At 43.3% G+C, this 25,326-nt stretch overlaps 1 protein-coding gene across 3 annotated transcripts in view; it reads left to right on the top strand.

Annotated features, from left to right (window-relative positions):
• Window positions 1-25,326, top strand: part of LOC118395861 (G1/S-specific cyclin-D2-like) — a 282,011-nt gene that overhangs the window by 196,874 nt on the left and 59,811 nt on the right. The window contains exon 1 of one of the 3 annotated variants that reach the window (XM_035789844.2): window positions 12,455-12,847. The exons of the other annotated variants lie outside the window; for them this stretch is intronic. The gene's annotated coding sequence lies outside the window, so the exon portion shown is untranslated. Of the gene's footprint in view, window positions 1-12,454; window positions 12,848-25,326 lie in introns of those variants that run through there. 3 annotated transcript variants of the gene reach the window in all.

The following is a 25,326-nucleotide window of genomic DNA, read 5'->3' as shown; positions in this document are numbered from 1 at the left end:
AGATATATGGTGTAGCAGATGCACCAGACAGAGACATCTGGGGCCCAACACCTCCAGTGGCGGGGACCGACTCCAACTTCCAGCTCTCCCCCCAAACCAGCCGTGCACTCCCCCCACCTCACCCCCTAGTGGGGGTGTAGTAGTCTGCTGCCTGGAGGATCCCCCTGTGGGTGAGAGTTTACAAGACAGGGAAGAAGGGTGCAGGTTACCATAAAAGAACGGAGGAGGAAACTGATCAGGAGGATGTTGTAAAGATAAAGAAACCAAAAGATGAGAGGGAACGGGAGGATTGGATGTGGGGTTAATTCAGGGTTGTATATGTACAGTATACTGTCTATGGGGTTAGTAATAGTGAATGATATGGGAATCACTGTCTCAGGACTGGTAAAATATGACAACTATGTTATTGTTTGCATATATCAAAGTGTAGATTGATTCAAAGATTTTACTGAGTTACAATTCATATAAGGTAATCAGTCAACTGAAATAAATTCATTAGGCCCTAATCTATGGATTTGACATGACTGTGAATAAGGTATCTGTTGGTCACAGATACCTTAATAACCAGTCAGTATCTGGTGTGACCACCATTTGCCTCGTGCAATGCGACACATCTCACTCGCATAGAGTTGATCAGGCTGTTGTGGCCTGTGGAATGTGGCCTATGGAATGATACATTCTCTAAAATGACGTTGCAGGTGGCTTAGGGTAGAGAAATGAACATTAAATTATCTGGCAACAACTCTGGTAGATATTCCTGCAGTCAGCATGCCAATTGCACAATCCATCAAAACTTGAGACATCTGTGTCATTGTGTTGTGACAAAACTGCACATTTTAGAGTTGCCTTTTATTGTCCACAGCACAAGGTGCACCTGTGTAGTGATTATGCTGTTTAATCATCTTCTTGATATGCCACACATGCCAGGTGGATGGATTATCTTGGCAAAGGAGAACTGCTTTAGCCTGTCTGTCTATGGGTAACAGGGTTGCTGTGTTATGCTTGACCCGCTTAGTTTTACACCACAAAACACCTGAAAATGGCCAAAAAGTATAGAACCAGCTCACCTGATTTAACACTATGATTTGATTATTAGATGTTCAATGTTTCTTTTGAAATACATAATTAAAAAATAATAGTTTCACCATATTAAAAAGAGAGTTCAGTTCTCATAACAGGGTTAACCTTAAAATGAGGGACAGACGTTTTATGTGATTAGATTAATCAACAATCGCATGAAATAAATAATCATCTTCAGACTTGACTTTGTCAAAGCAACAAAATAACTAGGGCTTTACAATGATCGTGAAAACTTGGAGAAATTTTGGGGAAGAGTGGGGTCAAATCTTCCTAGAGTGCACAGAGGGATATGTCAAAATCCTGAATTTTGGCACTTTAGCAAGCAAGTCTTTATTCATATAAACAAATCAGATTTATTGAATTTTTCATGCGATCTGTATTAAAGGGCACTTCACTTAATACAGTCTTTTAAAATTCAATATTGGTGCACAATTTCTACCTAAAATATCAAAGGGATGCAAAAGGTACTCATTTGGTGGAATGCCCATTCTACCTATTAGCTCTCTGTTTTGGGTTATTCTCTAAAACATGCATGCTGCACCCAGAGAGCTGACTATCTTATTCTTTCTTCTTTGCTTAAATTGTATGTGAAAACATTACCTGCATGCTGCATTAAGTGTAAGTACCCACCGTAAAGGTGACTGTATATACAGTTGAAGTCGGAAGTGTACATACACTAAGTTGACTGTGCCTTTAAAAGTTATTATGCATCAAATCCCGTTAATCGGATCGATTTGACAACATCCGGTGAAATGGCAGAGCGCCAAATGAAAAAATATATATATTAGAAATATTTAGGTTTCATACATTCACAAGTGCAATACACCAAATTAAAGTTTAACTTCTTGTTAATCTAGCCACCGTGTCAGATTTCAAAAAGGATTTATGGTGAAAGCAAACCATGTGATTATCTGAGGACAGCACCCCATCAAACAAACACATGACAATCATATTTCAACCCGCCAGGCGCGACACAAAACTCCGTAATAACGATATAATTCATGCCTTACCTTTGAAGAGCTTCTTCTGTTGGCACTCCAACATGTCCCATAAACATCACAAATGGTCCTTTTGTCCGAATAATTCTGTCGTTATATCCCCAAAATGTAAATTTATTTGGCGCGTTTGATTCAGAAAAAAATCAGTTCCAACTCACCCAGCATGACTACAAAATATCTAATAAGTTACCTGTAAACTTAATCCAAACATGTCAAACAACTTTCCTAATCCAACGTTAAGTATTTTAAAACGAAAATAACCGCTACATTTTAAGACAGGATAAAATGAAAGTGGAGCGAGCTTCAGGTCCCGCACCCCAAACAAAAGAGCACACTTTGCTATACACCCAGAAAGGAAATGGCTACTTCTTCATTTCTCAAAAGAGAAACATCAACCAATTTCTAAAGACTGTTGACATCTAGTGGAAGCTATAGGAACTGTAAGCATATTTCTATTAAAACGGGCTTGCCATAGGAATCCAATGGAAAACAGATTGGCCTAAAAAAAAAAAATCCCTGGATGGATTGTGCTCGGGGTTTCACCTGCCAAATCAGTTCTGTTATACTTACAGACATTATTCAAACAGTTTTAGAAACTTCAGGGTGTTTTCTATACTAATAATATGCATATCCTAGCTTCTGGGCCTGAGTAGTAGGCAGTTTACTTTGGGCACGCTTTTCATCCAGACATGAAAATACCGCCCCCTATCCCAGAGAGGTTAAACAGCTTGGATAATTCCAGAAAATGATGTCCTGGCTTTAGAAGCTTTGGATTGGCTAATTGACATAATGTGAGTAAATTGGAGGTGTACCTGTGGATGTATTTCAAGGCCTACCTTCAAACTCAGTGCCTGTTTGCTTGACATAATGGGATAATCAAAAAAAATCAGCCAAGACCTCAGAAGAAAAATAGTAGACCTCCACAAGTCTGGTTCCTCCTTGGGAGCAATTTCCAAATGCCTGAAGGTTCCACGTTCATCTGAACAAACAATAGTACGCAAGTATAAATACCATGGAACCACGCAGCCGGCATACTGCTCAGGAAGGTGACACATTCTGTCTCCTAGAGATGAACGTACTTTGGTGCGAAAAGTGCAAATCAATCCCAGAACAACAGCAAAGGACCTTGTGAAGACTAAGCGAAGGATCCTGGGACTAAACACCTCCCTCTGCAACAGGATCCTGGACTTCCTGATGGGCCACCCCCAGGTGGTGAGGGTAGGTAGCAACACATCTGCCACGCTGATCCTCCACACTGGAGCCCCTCGGGGGTGCGAGCTCAGTCCCTTCCTGTACTCCCTGTTTACCCACGACTGCATGGCCAGGCATGACTCCAACACCATCATCAAGTTTGCAGATCACACAACACTGGTAGGCCTGATCACTGACAACGACGAGACAACCTATAGGGAGGAGGCCAGAGACCTGGCTTGGTGGTGTCAGAATAACAACCTATCCCTCAACGTAACCAAGACTAAGGAGATGATTGTGGACTACAGGAAAAGGAGGACCGAGCACGCCCCCATTCTCATCGACTGGACTGTAGTGGAGCAGGTTGAGAGCTTCAAGTTCCTTGGTGTCCAGATCACCAACAAACTAGAATGGTCCAAACACACCAAGACAGTCGTGAAGAAAGCCTATTCCCCCTCAGGAAACTAAAAATATTTGGCATGGGTCCTCAGATCCTCAGAAGGTTCTACAGCTGCAACATCGAGGGCATCCTGACTGGTTGCATCAATGCCTGGTACGGCAATTGCTCGGCCTCCGACCGCAAGGCACTAGAACGGGTAGTGCGTACTGCCCAGTACATCACTGGGGCAAAGCTGCCTGCCATCCAGGACCTCTACACCAGGCGATGTCAGAGGAAGGCCATAAAAATTGTCAAAGACCCGAGCGAGCCACCCCAGTCATAGACTGTTCTCTCTACTACCACATTGGCAAGCGGTACCAGAGTGCCAAGTCTAGGACAAAAAGGCTTCTCAACAGTTTTTACCCCCAAGCCATAAGACTCCTGAACAGGTAATAAAATGGCTACCCGGACTATTTGAATTCTGTGCCACCACCTATGGCTACCAGGCTATGTGGGGTGGCCAGTCCTCTTCTGGCTGTGCCGGCTGGAGATTATAACAGAACATGGCCAAGATGTTAAAATGTTCATAAATGACCAGCATGGTCGAATAATAATAAGGCAGAACAGTTGAAACTGGAGCAGCAGCACAGTCAGGTGGACTGGGGACAGCAAGGAGTCATCATGTCAGGTAGTCCTGGGGCACGGTCCTAGGGCTCAGGTCCTCCGAGAGAGAGAAAGAAAGAGAGAATTAGAGAGAGCATATGTGGGGTGGCCAGTCCTCTTCTGTCTGTGCCGGGTGGAGATTATAACAGAACATGGCCAAGATGTTCAAATGTTCATAAATGACCAGCATGGTCGAATAATAATAAGGCAGAACAGTTGAAACTGGAGCAGCAGCACAGTCAGGTGGACTGGGGACAGCAAGGAGTCATCATGTCAGGTAGTCCTGGGGCACGGTCCTAGGGCTCAGGTCCTCCGAGAGAGAGAAAGAAAGAGAGAATTAGAGAGAGCATATGTGGGGTGGCCAGTCCTCTTCTGTCTGTGCCGGGTGGAGATTATAACAGAACATGGCCAAGATGTTCAAATGTTCATAAATGACCAGCATGGTCGAATAATAGTAAGGCAGAACAGTTGAAACTGGAGCAGCAGCATGGCCAGGTGGACTGGGGACAGCAAGGAGTCATCATGTCAGGTAGTCCTGGGGCATGGTCCTAGGGCTCAGGTCCTCCGAGAGAGAGAAAGAAAGAAGGAGAGAATTAGAGAACGCACACTTAGATTCACACAGGACACCGAATAGGACAAGAGAAGTACTCCAGATATAACAAACTGACCCTAGCCCCCCGACACAAACTACTGCAGCATAAATACTGGAAGCTGAGACAGGAGGGGTCAGGAGACACTGTGGCCCCATCCGAGGACACCCCCGGACAGGGCCAAACAGGAAGGATATAACCCCACCCACTTTGCCAAAGCAAAGCCCCCACACCACTAGAGGGATATCTTCAACCACCAACTTACCATCCTGAGACAAGGCTGAGTATAGCCCACAAAGATCTCCGCCACGGCACAACCCAAGGGGGGGGGGGGCGCCAACCCAGACAGGATGACCACAACAGTGAATCAACCCACTCAGGTGACGCACCCCCTCCAGGGACGGCATGAGAGAGCCCCAGTAAGCCAGTGACTCAGCCCCTGTGACAGGGTTAGAGGCAGAGAATCCCAGTGGAAAGAGGGATTATATGTCACTCCTTTTGGTTCCTTCCCCAGGTGTCATTGTTTATGTTCCTGTGTCAGTTCTGTACATTGTTCATGTTTCTTATTTTTGTATTATGTTTATTTATTAAAACACTCACTCCCTGAACTTGCTTCCCGACTCTCAGCGCACATCGTTACACTGGTAGAGTGCCCTCAATGGCATTTCATTGGATATTCATCGTCCTATGAAGGAATGTGTCTCCCAATCAGTTTTATCTAGTATTTTGTCTTAGGGGCATCCAGTCCCCCACTTCCAAAACAAAGCCTACATTTACATATGACTTGAATCCCATGTTGCTGAAATAAGGGTCTGAGCTGAACGTTATGGGCTGATAACAGGCGCCAGACTGTGACTCTCTTTCCCTCCACCCCCTTCTCAGCCCTACATTCTGATTGGTTGAGAGCAGTTCCAGCACTTTCATGCTGGAACTGCAGATATCGTTACCTTGTATCCAGACAGCGGATGTCGTTACCTTGTATTAAGACAGCGGATGTCGTTACCTTGTATTAAGACAGCGGATGTCGTTACCTTGTATCCAGACAGAGGATATCATTACCTTGTATCCAGACAGCGGATGTCGTTACCTTGTATCCAGACAGCGGATGTCCTTACCTTGTATCCAGACAGCGGATGTCGTTACCTTGTATCCAGACAGCGGATGTCGTTACCTTGTATCCAGACAGCGGATGTCCTTACCTTGTATCCAGACAGCGGATGTCCTTACCTTGTATCCAGACAGCGGATGTCGTTACCTTGTATCCAGACAGCGGATGTCATTACCTTGTATCCAGACAGCGGATGTCGTTACCTTGTATCCAGACAGCGGATGTCGTTACCTTGTATCCAGACTCCTGTGCTCCCTCCCCCTTTTCCCATTTCATCGATTGATTTTGGGTTGTTAGGAGCTGGCGGAGTGCGGCTCGATTGTGTCCATATGAGGATGGTGCTGAGAGGTCATCTGAAACAATGAAACAATTTTCAGTAAGCTTATTATCTGGCCAAACAACCGAAAATACCCAATTTCCTACTCTGCTGTTCATAAAAGTGAGAAATGGTGAAAATCTGGAAAAGCTTTTTTATAATTGTTAGCTATTGACATGTTGAACACAAGACCTTAGCTTGGTCTCTCCGTCTTTCTCCCTCTCTCATTTTCTTTCCAAGGTAAAGAAGGAAGGAAAAGTAAAGGAGGAAAAGTAGTGTGTGGGATAGCTTTAGGCCATATTCCACCAAGTTCACTTTCTCCTCCTTGATGTGGCCCTGAATGCGAATTCAATACACAAATATTTGCCAGGTAGTTTGTCTCTCTTTAGGATTCGCTCTACCTGAACTGAGATGCCACTTAGAGCCACACTTAGACAGCCCACTGGACAAGGTTCCCTTTCATCCCATTCTGGGACCCGGACCTGCACTTCCCCGGCAGTTAGGGTTGTCTGGAAAGTTGGCTTGACGGACATACTGCCTCTGAGTGACTGTGAAAGGCTACATCCGGTTAGCCTGACTAACCGGTGTCTGTATATAGCCTTGCTACTCTTATTTTCAAATGTCTTTTTACTGTTGTTCTATTTCTTTACTTACCTACAAACACACACATATACACATACTTTTTTTCTCCGCACTATTGGTTAGAGCCTGTAAGTAAGCATTTCACTGTAAAGTCTACACCTGTTGAATTCGGTGCACGTGACAAATAAACTTTGATTTGATTTGATCCCAAACGGCATCTTACTCCCTTTCCGTTTATAGTGCACTACTTTTGAGCACGGTCCACAAGGCTCTGTTCAAAAGTAGTGCACTATATAGGGAATGGGGTGCCTTTTTGGATGCATCCTAAGTATTCTCTTGCTGGGGAAATGCCTGCATGATAGATGCAGGGGCTGGAACAACAGCTGAGCTGAGACAGGACTTGGCACAGTGTCCAGGACTGTTTCAGTTTTCTCATATCTGGGCTCTTTGTTGTTTTTTTACAATATTATCCAAACTCCTCCACTCAGCATTTAAAATAGCAAGTTTTCCCTGGTCCTTTTTCTTTTCCCTTTTTTGTATTTATTTCCACTCCTGTCTTTCTGGCAGGGCAGACTGCAAGATCATAACTGTAACTCAATCTCCTCTGGTGGGGAGGGCGGGTGGCCACGGGGGCTATTGCAGACCATGTGTGGGCGAGTGGGTGGGCGGGGGGTGGCGTCTGGAAGGCAGAAAAAGGGGTGTTCAAAGTACACCTCTCAGCCAATGAGCTTCTCTGTTCACCTAAAAACAATGAGACTCCCTTTCAGAGGATTTCCTTTGTTTATCTACTTGAGGATACATTTCTCTTCTTGTGTTTTGAAAGTGAAGGTGAGTAGGGTGGCAGGTAGCCTAGCGGTTGGAGCGTTGGAGGAGTAACCGGAAGGTCACGTCACTGGTTAAAATACCTGAGTCGACAATGTGAAAAATCTGTCCATGTGCCCTTGAGCAAGCCACGTAACCCTAATTTGTTCCAGGGACACTGTACTACTATGGCTGACCTTGTAAACAACACATTTCACTGCACCTATGTGACAATAAAACATGTATTTTTTTATTAGAGACAACTGCTGCATCCTTCATGGAACAGTTGTCCCTTGTTACATCACTCTGGAAATATGAAAATAGCTGGACAATTGACTGAACTCAGACCACGCACACAAAAACAACTATACTTACCAGAAAACAACACATTATTTGACTGCACTCTACACCAGAATATATTTTTACTTAAACGCTTGCTTCACTTAAATTAGCTGATCTAAAATGGCCACCTATTCTTCTCTTAAAAGGGACCTAAACCCCATCTCCCCAGACCGTCTTTCATCCTGCTTTCTGACCGTCCCATATGTGCCGCAAATCTCTCCCTTGTGTCTCTGAAATGTCAGTGTGGAGGAGCGAGCATGTACTTGTCCGCTATGGATTTCCCATGGAATGCACATTTTCGGTTTAGCCTGTGTTGCGTGTTGTGATAGGCAGTGATTATGGAGTATTTATTTGTTCTACTGGGTGTGGGAACAGAGCCTATTGGTACACTACCATTGTGACTGAGGCTGCTTTCTGGTTCAGCTCAGCAGGGGTGATTCTCTGCTGGGGGAAGTAGTGCCTCACACTGTTCTCACTAGACTTGAAGATTACATCTCCAATTAACAAATATAGGAACTAGATCAAGCTTAAGGTGTATTATAATTAATAAGAGGAAACAATGCATAAAAAGGGAAAACCTATTTGGCACACAAGAGGGAACATCCTTAACAAACCGGACACAGACAGAACCACCTTGTTTGTATAGATGGGTTGTGTGCCAATAGGATACTTGGAGGAGATGAAATAGGATACAGTAATAAAAGAAAATAATGAATACAAATTTCAGAGTTCGCCTATCGGATAGGATTAATGCATAGAAATAGAATCAATGGAATTGACAGATCATTATATTTATATGCATTTAACCTCTTGCGACAAGCAATCCCGTATCCGGGATCCTATTTATAGCCTCAAGCTCATTACCATTACGCAACGTTAACTATTCATGAAAATCGCAAATGAAATGAAATAAATATATTTGCTCTCAAGCTTAGCCTTTTGTTAACAACACTGTCATCTCAGATTTTCAAAACATGCTTTTGAACCATAGCTAAACAAGCATTTGTGTAAGAGTATTGATAGCTAGCATAGCATTAAGCCTAGAATTCAGCAGGCAACATTTTCACAAAAACAAGAAAAGCATTCAAATAAAATAATTTACCTTTGAAGAACTTCAGATGTTTTCAATGAGGAGACTCTCAGATAGCAAATGTTCAGTTTTTCCAAAAATATTATTTGTGTAGGAGAAATCGCTCCGTTTTGTTCATCACGTTTGGCTACGAAAAAAACCTGTATCCAGGAGTGTAATTATAGCTGCAAGCTCATTAGCATAACGCAACATTAACTATTCATGAAAATCGCAAATTAAATGAAATAAATATATTAGCTCTCAAGCTTAGCCTTTTGTTAACAACACTGTCATCTCAGATTTTCAAAATATGCTTTTGAACCATAGCTAAACAAGCATTTGTGTAAGAGTATTGATAGCTAGCATAGCATTAAACCTAGCATTCAGCATGCAACATTTTCACAAAAACAAGAAAAGCATTCAAATAAAATAATTTACCTTTGAAGAACTTCAGATGTTTTCAATGAGGAGACTCTCAGTTGGATAGCAAATGTTCAGTTTTTCCAAAAATATTATTTGTGTAGGACAAATCGCTCCGTTTTGTTCATCACGTTTGGGTAAGAAAAAAACCCGAAAATTAAGTCATTACAACGCAAACTTTTTTCCAAATTAACTCCATAATATCGACAGAAACATGGCCAACGTTGTTTTGAATCAATCCTCAATGAGTTTTTCACATATCTATCGATGATAAATCATTCATGGCAGTTGAATTTCTCCTCTGAAGAAAATGGAAACGCGCATGGAGCTGGAGATTACGCAATAATTTCGACGGAGGACACCGGGCGGACACCTGGTAAATGTAGTCTCTTATGGTCAATCTTCCAATGATATGCCTACAAATACGTCACAATGCTGCAGACACCTTGGGGAAACGACAGAAAGTGCAGGCTCATTCCTGGCGCATTCACAGCCATATAAGGAGACATTGGAACACAGCGCATTCAAAATCTGGACCATTTCCTGTATGAAATTTCATCTTGGTTTCGCCTGTAGCATTAGTTCTGGGGCACTCACAGATAATATCTTTGCAGTTTTGGAAACGTCAAAGTTTTTTCTTTCCAAAGCTGTCAATTACATGCATAGTCGAGCATCTTTTCGTGACAAAATATCTTGTTTAAAACGGGAATGTTTTTTATCCACAAATTAAAAGAGCGCCCCCTATCTCGAAGAAGTTAATCCTATCCGATAGGCGAAATCCAGATAGATTACTTTTGTAAAACTGGGACCAGTTAATCACAACCCCAATACTTGAATGAATATATTAGAATTGTGTGTGAACGCTTTAATACAAATCAACAACATGCATATTAATACATAGCAACATGCATATTTTGTATGTGTGTTTTGCAGCCAGAGAGAGAGGTCCAGCAAGAGTGTCCAAGGTTTTAAAATCCTATCATCCTTTGGAATGAATGGTGGACGTTTGGTGGTGGAGGGGGAGAGAAGAAGAGAGGGAGAGGGAGGGAGCCTCGTCTGCAAGACAATATCCCCGACGTGAGCCATTCCCAGACTCAGGAAATGCTTGGCCTCACACCCTGAGAAACGTCCACAGCAGCCCATTTGTGTTCAAGGTGTAATTGGGAGTAATTAGGAACTAGCAGAACGGAGGGCCTGTACATGCCTTACTTTCCCCTGCCTTCCTGGCTTCATGCTCCCCTCACCTCGCCTGCCTGGCTGGTGGCTCCCTGGAGCCAAGATATTTACAAAAATATACTGCCTCTAAACATGAAGCAGGGGAAACTTAGTTTTTAACCCTTAGGTTGATATGGCTTCTGAAAATATTGGCTAAAATTAAATCCGAAAATTTTGTTTGTTTGTTTAGTATCGTAAAGGTTGGTATGTTTGTTGGTGTGTTGTCTTGACTGCTTACATGATGTACTTGTTTGGAGTTCCCCACGGCACTCCTATGCCACAAATGCTTAGCCATGCTATAGTAAACCCATGGTCGGCTGTTTACGTGAACCCCATGGCAGCAAGCTGGCTAATTAATTTCACCAATCGGTTACGTACATGTAACCACATTATCTGTGAGATGCTTTTGATTGGACATGTGAAAGGAGTTTAAGAAAATACTGTTTGACCCAGAGTGGATGCTCCTTCAGTGACCTCTTGCCCTGACCTGAGTCTTCAATCCCTCCTTTGTGCTGGTCCACGGTGGACCAGAGAAGCTCTGATTCACTGAGGACAACCTCAGGTGGCATGACAGAGGGAGCACCAAAATTCATTACCTTCCACTATATCATCTCCTGGAAATGTGCTATTCCTGTATGGAGAACAAAGACATAAAACACAGCTTGACATGAATTGACCAACCAGCTGCTTCCTTTCACCACCCTATGCTAGGAATGCACTTTTTCCTCTGGATAGTTCATTCTCACAACCCGCATTGTATGGCTGCTTAGGGAAAGTCAAGGCTGTTAGCCATTAATGTGAAGTGGGATAGTGGGGGGATGGAGGAGGGAGGTGGGAGGTAGGGAGAGGGAGAGGAGAAGGGGGTGGAATAAGGGGAGATGGGATCTTGAAGCAGTGAGAGAAGGGAAAGGGGAGAGAGAGTGGATCTTGACGAGGTGGCAGGAGGGAGGAGAAGAGATAGGCATGAGGAGGAGGGAAGGAATCTTGAAGAGGGGAGAGGGAAATGGCAACAGAAGAGGGGTAGTGATCAATCAGGAGATCTAGGGTTCTGACCTCTGACCTGCTGGGAGAGAGCAGGATGCCACCATGGTGAACCTGTGAGGTCCTAGGCATTTAAGATCCTGGGACACAGCCTTTCTCCATGATGAATGGGATGCTAGCATGTACACGAATTGCCCTGTAAAAATGGCACAGGCACAGCATATAACCAAGCAGCACAGAGTGAGCCTGCTAAGAACAGAGAGAGAGGGGGAGAGGGGGGCAGAGAGAGAGAGCAAGAGATACAGCAGGGGATTAGGGAGGGAAAAGGGATGGGTGGAGGGAGGGAGGAAGGAAGGAAGGGAGAGATGGATTTACAACCTAGAGAGAGCGATGCTGGTGTTTTCTCCCCACTCTGCTGACCCTGGAGCCCCTGTGAGGGTAGGATTCCAGAGGCCCCTCAGCAGCAGGCAGCTCAGCCCCAACAGACAGACAGACAGACAGACAAGCACCCAGAAGGGCCTTTTAGTCACCCCCCTCTCCTTCTGTCTCCCCCCGAGCTCAGAGCAGCTCCAAGCCCTGGGGACTGTTTACACGTAGTACTCTTTGCTCTTTACATAGGCTAAAAATAGATGTTTAGTTCACAGGCTGATTAATCCTGAATGCCAGCATCCCTTTTTATAGCCATGGCATGACACAGAATGGTAGGTAGATCTCTCTTCTTTGCTTTTTTCCCTTCCCCCCAAAACAACCCGTCCCTCTATCTTTGAGGAAACATATGTATTAGATTAGTCTGGTGGACGGCACGGGTCACACTCCTGTCAGTACTTGAAAGACGATTATATATGAGTTAACATGATTACAGCGGCCCCTGTGATTGAAAGGTGAATGCAGGTCTGTGATGTGGCCCTGCTCCCTTGTTCCGCTGCTGGAATTCCACAGGTAAAGGATCATTAATGGAAGCCTCTTCAGTAGATGGAGACAGGCGGTGGACTGGGCGGCCATGACGGGGCAGGAGCAGGGCAGGAGGATCTAGGTGGAGCCAGAGCACCCACCTCACCTCTTCCTCAGTGTTATAATGGGACGCTGCAAAGAACCAGTTAGGGGAGAGTGGGGTATGTTGAACCATTTTTTACATTAACCATCATTCCGTCAAGGGAAATATAGTTTTCTTTCTAACAAAGATATCTACATATATTTCAGGATGTTCTGTATCCCTGGAAATAATCAGAATTCAATTCATGTAAACATTACAGTTTTGAAAACACAAAACCTGTCCAAAGAAAAGTGGTCTCTTGGCACAATTAACGGTATGGTATGGTAAATTAAGCAGCCTACAAATATCTGTACAGAATTAAATATTACCACCTCATTTGTAATACCATGTCGATCTTTATTTCCCCAAAACAATTCAGCACAATCACAATCACGTTTAGCTTTTTAATAATTTTAAGCAACTTTTAACAAAGGCTTAACGCCTAACAAACACTTTGTAGTTTTTAAAACACTTTTAACATAGGCCAGACACTGTAGTTACCTCATATCCCAGAGATAATGCCTTGCATTATGCCTGGGAAGAAAACACTTCAATTTGTTCAACTTGCCATTGGCTAAACTACCCCTAGGCAAACATTTGTACTACACTGCTCAAAAAAACGGGAACACTAAAATAACACATCCTAGATCTGAATGAATTAAATATTCTTATTAAATACTTTTTTCTTTACATAGTTGAATGTGCTGACAACAAAATCACACAACAATTATCAATGGAAATCAAATTTATCAACCCATGGAGGTCTGGATTTGGAGTCACACTCAAAATTAAAGTGGAAAACCACACTACAGGCTGATCCAACTTTGATGTAATGTCCTTAAAACCAGTCAGAATGAGGTTCAGTAGTGTGTGTGGCCTCCACGTGCCTGTATGACCTCCCTACAACGCCTGGGCATGCTCCTGATGAGGTGGCGGATGGTCTCCTGAGGGATCTCCTCCCAGACCTGGACTAAAGCATCCGCCAACTCCTGGACAGTCTGTGGTGCAACGTGGCGTTGGTGGATGGAGCGAGACATGATGTCCCAGGTGTGCTCAATTGGATTCAGGTCTGGGGAACGGGCGGGCCAGTCCATAGCATCAATGCCTTCCTCTTGCAGGAACTGCTGACACACTCCAGCCACATGAGGTCTAGCATTGTCTTGCATTAGGAGGAACCCAGGGCCAAACACACCAGCATATGGTCTCACAAGGGGTCTGAGGATCTCATCTCGGTACCTAATGGCAGTCAGGCTACCTCTGGCGAGCACATGGAGGGCTGTGCGGCCCCCCGAATAAATGCCACCCCACACCATGACTGACCCAACGCCAAACCGGTCAAGCTGGAGGATGTTGCAGGCAGCAGAACATTCTCCACAGCGTCTCCAGACTGTCACGTCTGTCACATGTGCTCAGTGTGAACCTGCTTTCATCTGTGAAGAGCACAGGGCGCCAGTGGCGAATTTGCCAATCTTGGTGTTCTCTACACGGTGTTGGGCTGTAAGCACAACCCCTACCTGTGGACGTCGGGCCCTCATACCACCCTCATGGAGTCTGTTTCTGACCGTTTGAGCAGACACATGCACATTTGTGGTCTGCTGGAGGTCATTTTGCAGGGCTCTGGCAGTGCTCCTCCTGCTCCTCCTTTCACAAAGGAGGAGGTAGCGGTCCTGCTGCTGGGTTGTTGCCCTCCGACGGCCTACTCCACGTCTCCTGATGTACTGGCCTGTCTCCTGGTAGCTTCTCCATGCACTGGACACTACGCTGACAGACACAGCAAACCTTCTTGCCACAGCTCGCATTGATGTGCTATCCTGGATGAGCTGCACTACCTGAGCCACTTGTGTGGGTTGTAGACTCCGTCTCATGCTACCACTAGAGTGAAAGCACCGCCAGCATTCAAAAGTGACCAAAACATCAGCCAGGAAGCATAGGAACTGAGAAGTGGTCTGTGGTTATCACCTGCAGAACCACTCCTTTATTGGGGGTGTCTTGCTAATTGCCTATAATTTCCACCTGTTGTCTATTCCATTTGCACAACAGCATGTGAAATTTATTGTCAATCAGTGTTGCTTCCTAAGTGGACAGTTTGATTTCACAGAAGTGTGATTGACTTGGAGTTACATTGTGTTCCCTTTATTTTTTTGAGCAGTGTATATTAGCCCACAAGGCTACAAGGACTTTTATGATAGGTTTATTGAGATTACAACTGATGTATAGAACAATCTTTAAATGATCTACTTTAGTTTAGAAGCAAGCATCATGAAACTTCTAACACAATATATTCGTTTTTTGAACCTAACTTGCTTACCACTTTTTTCATGTGGTTTCTTCCTTCAAGTACAAGAGGTAGACCTTACAGTGAAATGCTTACTTAAAAGCCCTTAACCAACAATGCTTTAAGAAGTTTTAAGAAAAATAAGTGTTAAGTAAAAAATGGAAAATAAAACTAACAAATAATTAAACGGCAGCCGTAAAATAACAATAGCGAGGCTATATACAGGGTGTACCGGTACAGAGTCAATGTGCGGGGACACCGGTTAGTTGAGGTAATTGAGGTAATATGTGCTGTTAAGAAGCCTTTTGGACCTAGACTTGGCGCTCCGGTACCGCTCGCCGTGCGGTGGCAGAGAGAACAGTCTATGACTAGGGTGGCCGGAGTCTTTGACAATGTTTAGGGATGGCAGGAAAATTGGCCCCAGTGATGTACCCTCTGTAGTGCCTTGCGGTCGGAGGCCGAGCAGTTGCCATACCAGGCAGTGATGCAACCAGTCAGGATGCTCTCGATGGTGCAGCTGTAGACCTTTTTGAGGTTCTCAGTACCCATGCAAAATCTTTTCAGCCTCCTGAGGGGAATAGGTTTTGTCGTACCCTCTTCACGACTGTCTTGGTGTGTTTAGACCATGTTAGTTTGTTGGTGATGTGGACACCACAGAACTTGAAGCTCTCATCCTGCTCCACTACAGCCCTGTCGATGAGAATGCGGGCGTGCTCGGTCCTCCTTTTCCTGTAGTCCACAATCATCTCCTTTGTCTTTATCACCATGAAATGATGACCTCTCCCTGAATATTTAGAACAAATTATACATGTTGTGTATGGTTTCCTAGAAACAAGAGTGTCTCAACTTTCCCTTTTGGCTCATCTTACCCATTCTCCTCTATCATCCTGCCTGTCCCTGTCCCTCAACCTCAAGACACAGGCATTTGATCGAATAATAACAAATATAGTTGTCAGTGGGCCAATCAAACTAATTATGACCGTTCTTGGTAAATTATAAATGCCAGTTAGTGTTTTCCCAAGGTGAGGGGAGAAGTTGTGAAGCATCCAGATAGTGATTGAAATGGTTCCAAGTCAATCAACACAGACCCAATGTCACCAGAGTCACTTCTCAACAGAGCCATGCAGGGGATCAGATCATCCCCCATTTACAAATCTGATTCAGTAAACTGGCATCTCTACCATTCTCCCTTATAGTGAAAATTCTCGTGACACATATCAGTTCTCCCGGGAAAACAACTGTATGTTTTTGTAGATGATCACAATCATTGATAGATTGTGTTGCATTTAAAACCTCTCCGACATTGGATCCGGTTCTGATGCCTGTTCTTGTGTGAGATACCGATACTGCACCGTGATGAACTCTGTCCCTGTAGTGTTGCATGACTGGTCTGCTAAGCATGCTGTGCTGAACTGTCAGCCTGGTTGCTGAGTGTCTGCTCATAGAGAGGACTGCATGAACCCAGCATGATCAGCATGGCATAGAACTGAGCTATGTTGGACTCATTGTGAAAGGCAGCCTGGGAGCTGGGCTGAATGCCTTTTTGTCATGGCTGAGACAGTTGTCTGGTGAAGCTACAGTATGGCAGGTGTGAGGAGACCCTATCCACCTCTGCCTACACCGCCTCCATGTTCTGTAGTATCTTGATGAAGCAATGCAAAGAGAATGTTCCCAGGAAAAAAGAGGTAGAGAAAACAGTACTGCATCCCTGTGAATGTAGGTATCCTTTGATAAATATCTACTGACACTTGGCAGGGGACCAAAGACAATACATCCCTCTGGGCCACAGAAACTTATTCAGGCACGTTAGGTGAAAATGGGACATGGAAGTGTGTGTGTGTGTGTGTGTGTGTGTGTGTGTGTGTGTGTGTGTGTGTGTGTGTGTGTGTGTGTGTGTGTGTGGCCCTCGGTCTGTGATCAATGTTTGATGTTTTTATAGGGTGCAGCAAGAACTGTAGAGGTGCATTTCATGTGCGCGGCATTGCACTTCAAGGCATTTGTTCATCTGCAGTTTTGCATTTAACTTTTTCTTTGGTGAAGGGAATTGTCTTATAAATAAAAAAATATACTAAATAGAACCCTATTCTCATACATAAGATAAACGGGTATTGTACATTGAATCATTGAAGACTTTGTGTTTGCAGAGTGACAAAACAAACCAAAAGCATACACATACATACACAGCAGTTAGTTTTGTGAAGGTTAAAGATTTACTTATCAAAATGGCATCTCAGAAGGCAGTAGGTGGCAGAGAGGAAATGCAGGCAGCAGGGAGGATTGTTTGACTCTCTGCTCTGCTCCGGCCTACAGATTACATCCGCTATTGTTGCAGTTAGCCCCTTGCTGTTGTGACTGAAGTACAGGCAGCAATCACCCCACCTGAATGCTCTCTTCATCGTTCACACAACAGCATTCCAACCATAACGACCTGTCCTCCCCTGGAAATGAACCCACGTCACAGGCCTGGCTGTGGACACGCCAATCGATTCACTCACTTTGCGGAAGAGCTCTTTACTTTATTTGTAGATGCAGTATTCAGACCCCTTTCCCTTTTCCACATTTTGGTACGTTATGGCCTTATTCTAAAATGGAATAAATAAAACAATTTCCTCAGCAAAATACACACAATACTCCATAATGACAAAGGAAAAACAGGTTTTTAGAATTTTTTGCAAACGTATTATAAACAAAAAACTGAAATACCTTATTTATATACATATTCAGACCATTTGCTATGAGACGAAATTGAGCTCAGGTGCATCCTGTTTCCATTGATCATCCTTGAGATGTTTCTACAACTTGATAGGAGTCCACCTGTGGGGAATTCAATTGATTGGACATGATTTGGAAAGGCACACATCTGTCTACATGTATTTATTTATATATACACCACAATTCAAACGTTTGGGATCACTTAGAAATGTCCTTGTTTTCCATGAAAACATACATGAAATGAGTTGCAAAATGAATAGGAAATATAGCCAAGACGTTGAAAAGGTTATAAATAATGTTTTTTTATTGAAATAATAATTGTGTCCTTCAAACTTTGCTTTCGTCAAAGAATCCTCCATTTGCAGAAATTACAGCCTTTACAGACCTTTCTCATTCAAGAGATTTCACCCCATGCTTCCTGAAACACCTCCCACAAGTTGGATTGGTTTGATGGGCACTTCTCCGTACCATACGGTCAAGCTGCTCCCACAACAGCTCAATGGAGTTGAGATCCAGTGACTGTGCTGGCCACTCCATTATAGACAGAATACAAGCTGACTGCTTCTTCCCTAAATAGTTCTTGCATAGTTTGGAGCTGTGGTTTGGGTCATTGTATTGTTGTAAGAGGAAATTGGCTCCAATTAAGTGCCGTCCACAGGGTATGGCATGGCGTTGCAAAATTAAGTGATAGCCTTCCTTCTTCAATATCCGTTTTACACTGTACACATCTCCCACTTTACCACCACCAAAGCACACCCAGACCATCACGTTGCCTCCACCATGCTTGACAGATGGAGTCAAAAACTCCACCAGCATCATTTTTTATTCTGCGTCTCATGAATGTCCTTCTTTGTGATCTGAACACCTGAAACTTAGATTTGTCTGTCCATAACACTTTTTTCCAATCTTCCTCTGTCCAGTGTCTGTGTTATTTTGCCCATCTTAATCTTTACTTTTTATTGGCCAGTCTGAGATATGTATTTTTCTATGCAACTCTGCTTAGAAGGCCAGCATCCCGGAGTCGCCTCTTCACTGTTGATGCTGAGACTGGTGTTTTGCGGGTACTATTTAATTAAGCTGCCAGTTGAGGACTTGTGAGGCGTCTGTTTTTCAAACTAGACACTTTAATGTACTTGTCCTCTTGCTCAGTTGTGCCCCGGGGCCTCCCACTCTTTCTATTCTGGTTAGCGCCAGCTTGCGCTGTTCTGTGAAGGGAGTAGTACACAGCGTTGTACGAGATCCTCAGTTTCTTGCAATTTCTCGCATGGAATAGCCTTAATTTCTCAGAACAAGAATAGACTGACGAGTTTCAGAAGAAGGAGTTCTTTGGTTCTGGCCATTTTGAGCCTGTAATCGAACCCACAACTGCTGATGCTCCAGATACTCAACTAGTCTAAAGAAGGCCAGTTTTATTGCTTCTTTAATCAGTTTAATCAGAACAACAGTTTTCAGCTGTGCTAACCTAGGATAGGATAAGTAATCCTTCTCACCCCCCCCCCCTTTAAGATTTAGATGCACTATTGTAAAGTGACTATTCTACTGGATGCCATAAGGTGAATGCACCAATTTGTAAGTCGCTCTGGATAAGAGCGTCTGCTAAATGACAAATGTAAATGTCTAACATAATTGCAAAAGGGTTTTCGAATGATCAATTAGCCTTAAAAAATGATCTCCAATCCAAAATTAAATCTAGTCAGCTTCCTATTTCGCAACAAGCCTCCTTCACTCATGCTGCTAAACATACCCTCGTAAAACTGACCATCCTCCGATCCTTGACTTCGGCGATGTCATTTACAAAATAGCCTCCAACACTCTGCTCAGCAAATTGGATGTAGTTTATCACAGTGCCATCTGTTTTGTCACCAAAGCCCCATGTACTACCCACCACTGCGACCTGTATGCTCTCGTTGGCTGGCCATTGCTTCATAGTTGTCGCCAAACCCACTGGCTCTACGTCATCTATAAGTCTTTGCTAGGTAAAGCCCCGCCTTATTACGGCTCACTGGTCACCATAACAACACCCACCCGTAGCACGTGCTCCAGCAGGTATATTTCACTGGTCATCCCCAAAGCCAACTCCTCCTTTGGACGCCTTTCCTTCCAGTTCTCTGCTGCCAATGACTGGAATGAATTGCAAAAATCACTGATGCTGGAGTCTTATATCTCCCTCACTAACTTTAAGCATCAGCTGTCAGAGCAGCTTATCGATCACTGCACTTGTACACAGCCCATCTGTAAATAGCCCACCCAACTACCTCATCCCATATTGTTATTTAGTTTTGCTCTTTTGCACCCCAGTATCTCTACTTGCACATCATCAACTGCACATCTATCACTCCAGTGTTAATGCTAAATTGAAATGATTTCACCACTATGGCCTATTTATGGCCTTACCTCCCTAATCGTACTACATTTGCACACACTGTATATATATTTTTCCATTGTGTTATTGACTGTACGTTTGTTTATCCCATGTGTAACTCTGTGTTGTTGTTTTTGTCGCACTGCTTTGCTTTATCTTGGTCAGGTCGCAGTTGTAAATGAGAATTTGTTCTCAACTGGCCTACCTGGTTAAATAAAATTCAAGAAAAAAAAGAAAAGAAATAGCTAACACAACGTGCCATTGAAACACAGGAGTGATGGTTGCTGATATTGGGCCTATGTACGCCTATGTAGATTTTCAATCAAAAATCTGCCATTTCCAGTTACAATAGTCATTTACAAGAAGTGTATACACACTAAAGGTCATACGTTTTAGAACACCTACTCATTCAAGGGTTTTTCTTTATTTTTACTATTTTTTACATGGTATATTTTACATTGTAGGTCAAAATTCACCCAACTTATTGTGGGAACCTTGTGGCTACCCGAAACGTTTGACACAAGTTAACCAATTTAAAGGCAATGCTACCAAATACTAATTGAGTGTATGTAAACTTCTGACCCACTGGGAATGTGATGAAAGAAATAAAAGCTGAAATAAATAATTCTCTACTATTATTCTGACATTTCACATTCTTAAAATAAAGTTGTGATCCTAACTGACCTAAGACAGGGAATTTTTACTGGGATTAAATGTCAGGAATTGTGAAAAACTGAGTATTAAATGTATTTGGCTAAGGTATATGTACGTACGTACATATATTCTTTACTTTTTACCCCTTTTTCTCCCCAATTGGTAGTTACAGTCTTATCCCATTGATGCAAATCCCATACGGACTTGGGAAAGGCGAAGGTCAAGAGCCATGCATCCTCACTTAACCCAGAAACCAGCCACACCAATGTGTTGGAGAAAACACCGTACAACTGTTGACCGAAGTCAGCGTGCATGCGCCCGGCCAGCCACAAGGAGTTACTAGAGTGTGATAGGACAAGGATATCCCGGCCGGCCAAACCCACCCCTAACCCAGACAATGCTGGGCCAATTGTGCGTCGCCTCATGGGTCTTCACAGATCAAACCCGGGTCTGTAGTGACGCTTCTAGCACTGTGATGCAGTGCCTTAGACAGCTGCGCCACTTGGGAGGCCCAAGGTCCGACAGTTGAAATTATCCGTAGAGCTACAATTTTCCGTAGAGCTACAAGACAGGATTGTCAAGGCACAAACCTGAGGAAGGGTACCAAAACATTTCTGTAGCATTGAAGGTCCCCAAGTACACAGTGGCCTCCATCATTCTTAAATGGAAGAAGTTTGGAACCACCAAGACTCTTCCTAGAGCTGTCCGTCCGGCCAAATTCAGCAATCGGGGGAGAAGGGTCTTGGTCAGGAAGGGGACCAAGAACCCAATGTCACTCTGACAGAACTCGAGAGTTCCTCTGTGGAGATGGGAGAACCTTCCAAAAGGACAATCATCTCTGCAGCACTCCACCAATCAGGCCTTTATGGTGGAATGGCCAGATGGAAGACACTCCTCAGTAAAAGGCCAAAAGGCACTTAAAGACTCACAGACCGGTCTGATGAAACCAAGATTGAACTCTTTGGCCTGAATGCCAAGCATCACGTCTGGAGGAAACCTGGCACCATCCCTATGTTGAAGCATGGTGTTGGCAGCATCATGCTGTGGTGATGTTTTTCAGCGGCAGGAACTGGGAGACTAGTCAGGAACGAGAGAAAGAGGAACAAAGCAAGGTACAGAGAGATCATTGATGAAAACCTGCTCCAGAGAGCTGAAGACCTCAGACTGGGGCGAAGGTTCACCTTCCAACTGAACAACGACCCTATGCACACAGCCAAGACAATGCAGGAGTGGCTTTGGGACAAGTCTCTGAATGTCCTTGAGTGGCCCAGTCAGAGCCAGAATCTGAACCCAATCTAACATCTCTGGAGAGACCTGAAAATAGCTGTGCACCAACGCTCCCCATCCAACCTGATAGAGCTTGAGAGGATCTGCAGAGAAGAATTTTAGAAACTCCCCAAATACAGGTGTGCTAAGCTTGTAGCATCATACCACAGAAGACTCAAGGCTGTAATCGCTGCCAGAGGTGCATATACAAAGTACCTCGTAAAGGGTCTGAATACTTATGTAATATGATATTTCTGTTTTTTATTTTTAATAAATTAGCAAAATTGTCTTAACCAATTTTTGCTTTGTCGTTATGGGGTATTGTGTGTAGATTGATGCGGGAAAAAATGATTTAATCAATTTAAAAATAAGGCTGTAACCTAATAAAATCTGGAAAAAGTCAAGGGGTCTGAATACTTTCCAAATGCACTGTAGTAGATAGATACCCCTTTCGCCTACTTAAATAAAGGTTAAATAAAAATGTTTTAAAAAATTAGAATTGGATGTAGACCTATAATATACAACTTTAGTGGTTAGAGCATTGGGGCAGTAACCAAAAGTTTGCTGGATCGAATCCCCAAGTTGACAAGGTAAAAATCAGTTGTTCTGCCCCTGAACAAGGCAGTTAACCCACTGTTCCCGATAGGCTGTCATTGTAAATAAGAATTTGTTCTTAACTGACTTGCCTAGTTAAATAAAGGTTAAGAAAAAAATTATAATATGGGATATACATATAGACTTCTGGCTGTTGCAGGATATTACCCGAGAGGCCTCTTTCTTTCTTTCTTTTTCTCTTTCTCTCTTTTTTCCCTCTATCTCTCTCAACTTCTCTCTCTCAGCTGTTCTTTTCTCGGCCAGGCTGACTGAGTTAGTGCCTGTGCTGTTACGGATTCGTTGTGCTGGTATGCGGCAGGAATCTTTGGATCAAGGTAATTTCACACTGTTCAGCATTTTCCCACGCTGTTAACCTTCCCTTTACCTTTGTGCCACTTGGAGAACGAGATAGTGAGCAACACATGTTGCCATTAAACACACACAGCAGCTCTGCAGCCCACAGAGCTGACTTCACCAGCGGGTCAAAAGAACAACTTGATAGATATTGTTTAGAAATTACCATCTGACACTCCAGTTTTCCAAAAGGATTTGATTATTGCAGGCTGATCCAAGTGTGGGATGGTGCAGTGAATTGATGGGTGGTGCTGTAATTATGATGAAGGGAGTTTGATTTGTCATTGCAGAGGTCCAGAGTTTTGGGAGGGAGGCCAGGCAATGGGCCTCACGTTTGTCCTGATCAGATACAATGAAGATAAGAAGGTGTGTTCTTATTATACTGAAGAAACGCAACATGCAAAAATGTCAAAGATTTTACTGAGTTACAGTTCATATAAGGAAATCAGTCAATTCATTAGACCCTAATCTATGGATTTCATATGACTAGGAATAGAGATATCCATATTTTAGTCACAGATACTTCTAAAAAAACAGGTAGGGGTGTGGATTAGAAAAACAGTCCGTATCTGGTGTGACCACTGTTTGCCTCACGCAAGCTCGACACATATCCTTCACACGGAGTTGATCAGGCTATTTATTGTTTCCCGTGGAATGTTGTCCCACTCCTTTTCAATGGCTGTGCAAAGTTGCTGGATATTGGCGGGAACTAGAACACGCTGTTGTACACATCGATCCAGAGCATCCCAAACATGCTCAATGGGTGACTTGTCTGGTAAGTATGCAGGCCATGAAAGAACTGGGCAATTTTCAGCTTCCAGATCCTTGAGACATGGGGCCATGCATTATCATGCTGAAACATGAGGTGATGGCGGTGGATGAATGTCACAACAATTTGCCTCAGGATCTTGTCACGGTATCTTTGTGCATTCAAATTGCCATCAATAAAATGCAATTGTGTTCTTTGTAGTGCTGACCCCATTTAGTCGACTGGTCAATTGTTTGGTCAGGCAGTTGCAAAATAAATAAATAAATATGGCACGTCTTGATTGATGCCTGCCTCAGTGGACTAATCCATTGCGAAGGGCACGGGGGTGGCACATAAGTATCATCAGTAGTACATTTACCATTAATTAATTCCCATAATTTCTAATCTACAATGTTTGTTTGGTTATCGTAATTTCTATTAATGCATTCAATATATTATTATTACTGTCTTTTACAGTTTACATTTACATTTAAGTCATTTAGCAGACGCTCTTATCCAGAGCGACTTACAAATTGGTGCATTCACCTTATGACATCCAGTAGAACAGTCACTTTACAATAGTGCATCTAAATCTAAAAGGGGGGTGAGAAGGATTACTTATCCTATCCTAGGTATTCCTTAAAGAGGTGGGGTTTCAGGTGTCTCCGGAAGGTGGTGATTGACTCCGCTGTCCTGGCGTCGTGAGGGAGTTTGTTCCACCATTGGGGGGCCAGAGCAGCGAACAGTTTTACAGTTCTCATTGTCGGAGTGGACATGATGTTTGCAGTGCACAACCTAGGCTACACTTGTGAGAAACAAGTTTTGGTTTATTTTACTCCATTTACAAATTGTCCATTTATTAATAGCTTTTTCTTTGGGGCGCTCCTGTCAATGTTGAGTAAAGACAGGTACCTGATTACGCATAGAAGTAGGCCTAGGCTACCTGGCCTGTGCGCAAATGTAAGCTAATAAATGTACCATTTGGGGATCTGATAGTATTTCAGATTGTCTTAACTCACCACCACTAATGAGCTGTGGAGCTTCTCAAATAAAAAAATTCTTCAACTCAAACAGCAAGTAAAGTCTGTTTTTACATCCATTGAGAATGACAATGGTTCCTCAATGTAACCTATTTGAAAAATCTTTCCAGCTCTCTCCCTTTCAATAACCACTCAGTGTGAAAGGGAAAAAAAGGAAATGCTCTGATCTGGTGGAAACATCATAAAATACGCCTACTGTACCTGATTACTTCTTATCCCTTGCGCAAATAGTCTACAGCTGTCTGTGTCTGTCCAGAACTCACTGGCACGTGAAACTCTGAGGGTCCAGAATATTTTATTAGCTCAAGCTTTGGGCTGGATGAGGTTGATAGTTGTTCAAATGTTTCAAGTTCATTGCAGACAATCTATGCGTAGCCAATGTGATTTTTGTTATCAGTGTATATTCTACCTCCAGGCTGCAATGTTTTTATTTGTTGGCTTAATGTAGGCTAGTTTTACATAGTTGGCAATGGCAATATAACTTACTTTTAGATTTATATAATTTTCATTTAGATTTAGATAGAATAACAAAAATGATCATGACAATACTTTG

Source organism: Oncorhynchus keta, chromosome 17 (assembly GCF_023373465.1).
Source record: "Oncorhynchus keta strain PuntledgeMale-10-30-2019 chromosome 17, Oket_V2, whole genome shotgun sequence".
Lineage (NCBI taxonomy): Eukaryota > Metazoa > Chordata > Actinopteri > Salmoniformes > Salmonidae > Oncorhynchus > Oncorhynchus keta.
The sequence above is the reverse complement of the archived record's forward strand: the minus strand, read 5'-3'. Positions and strand labels throughout refer to the sequence as shown.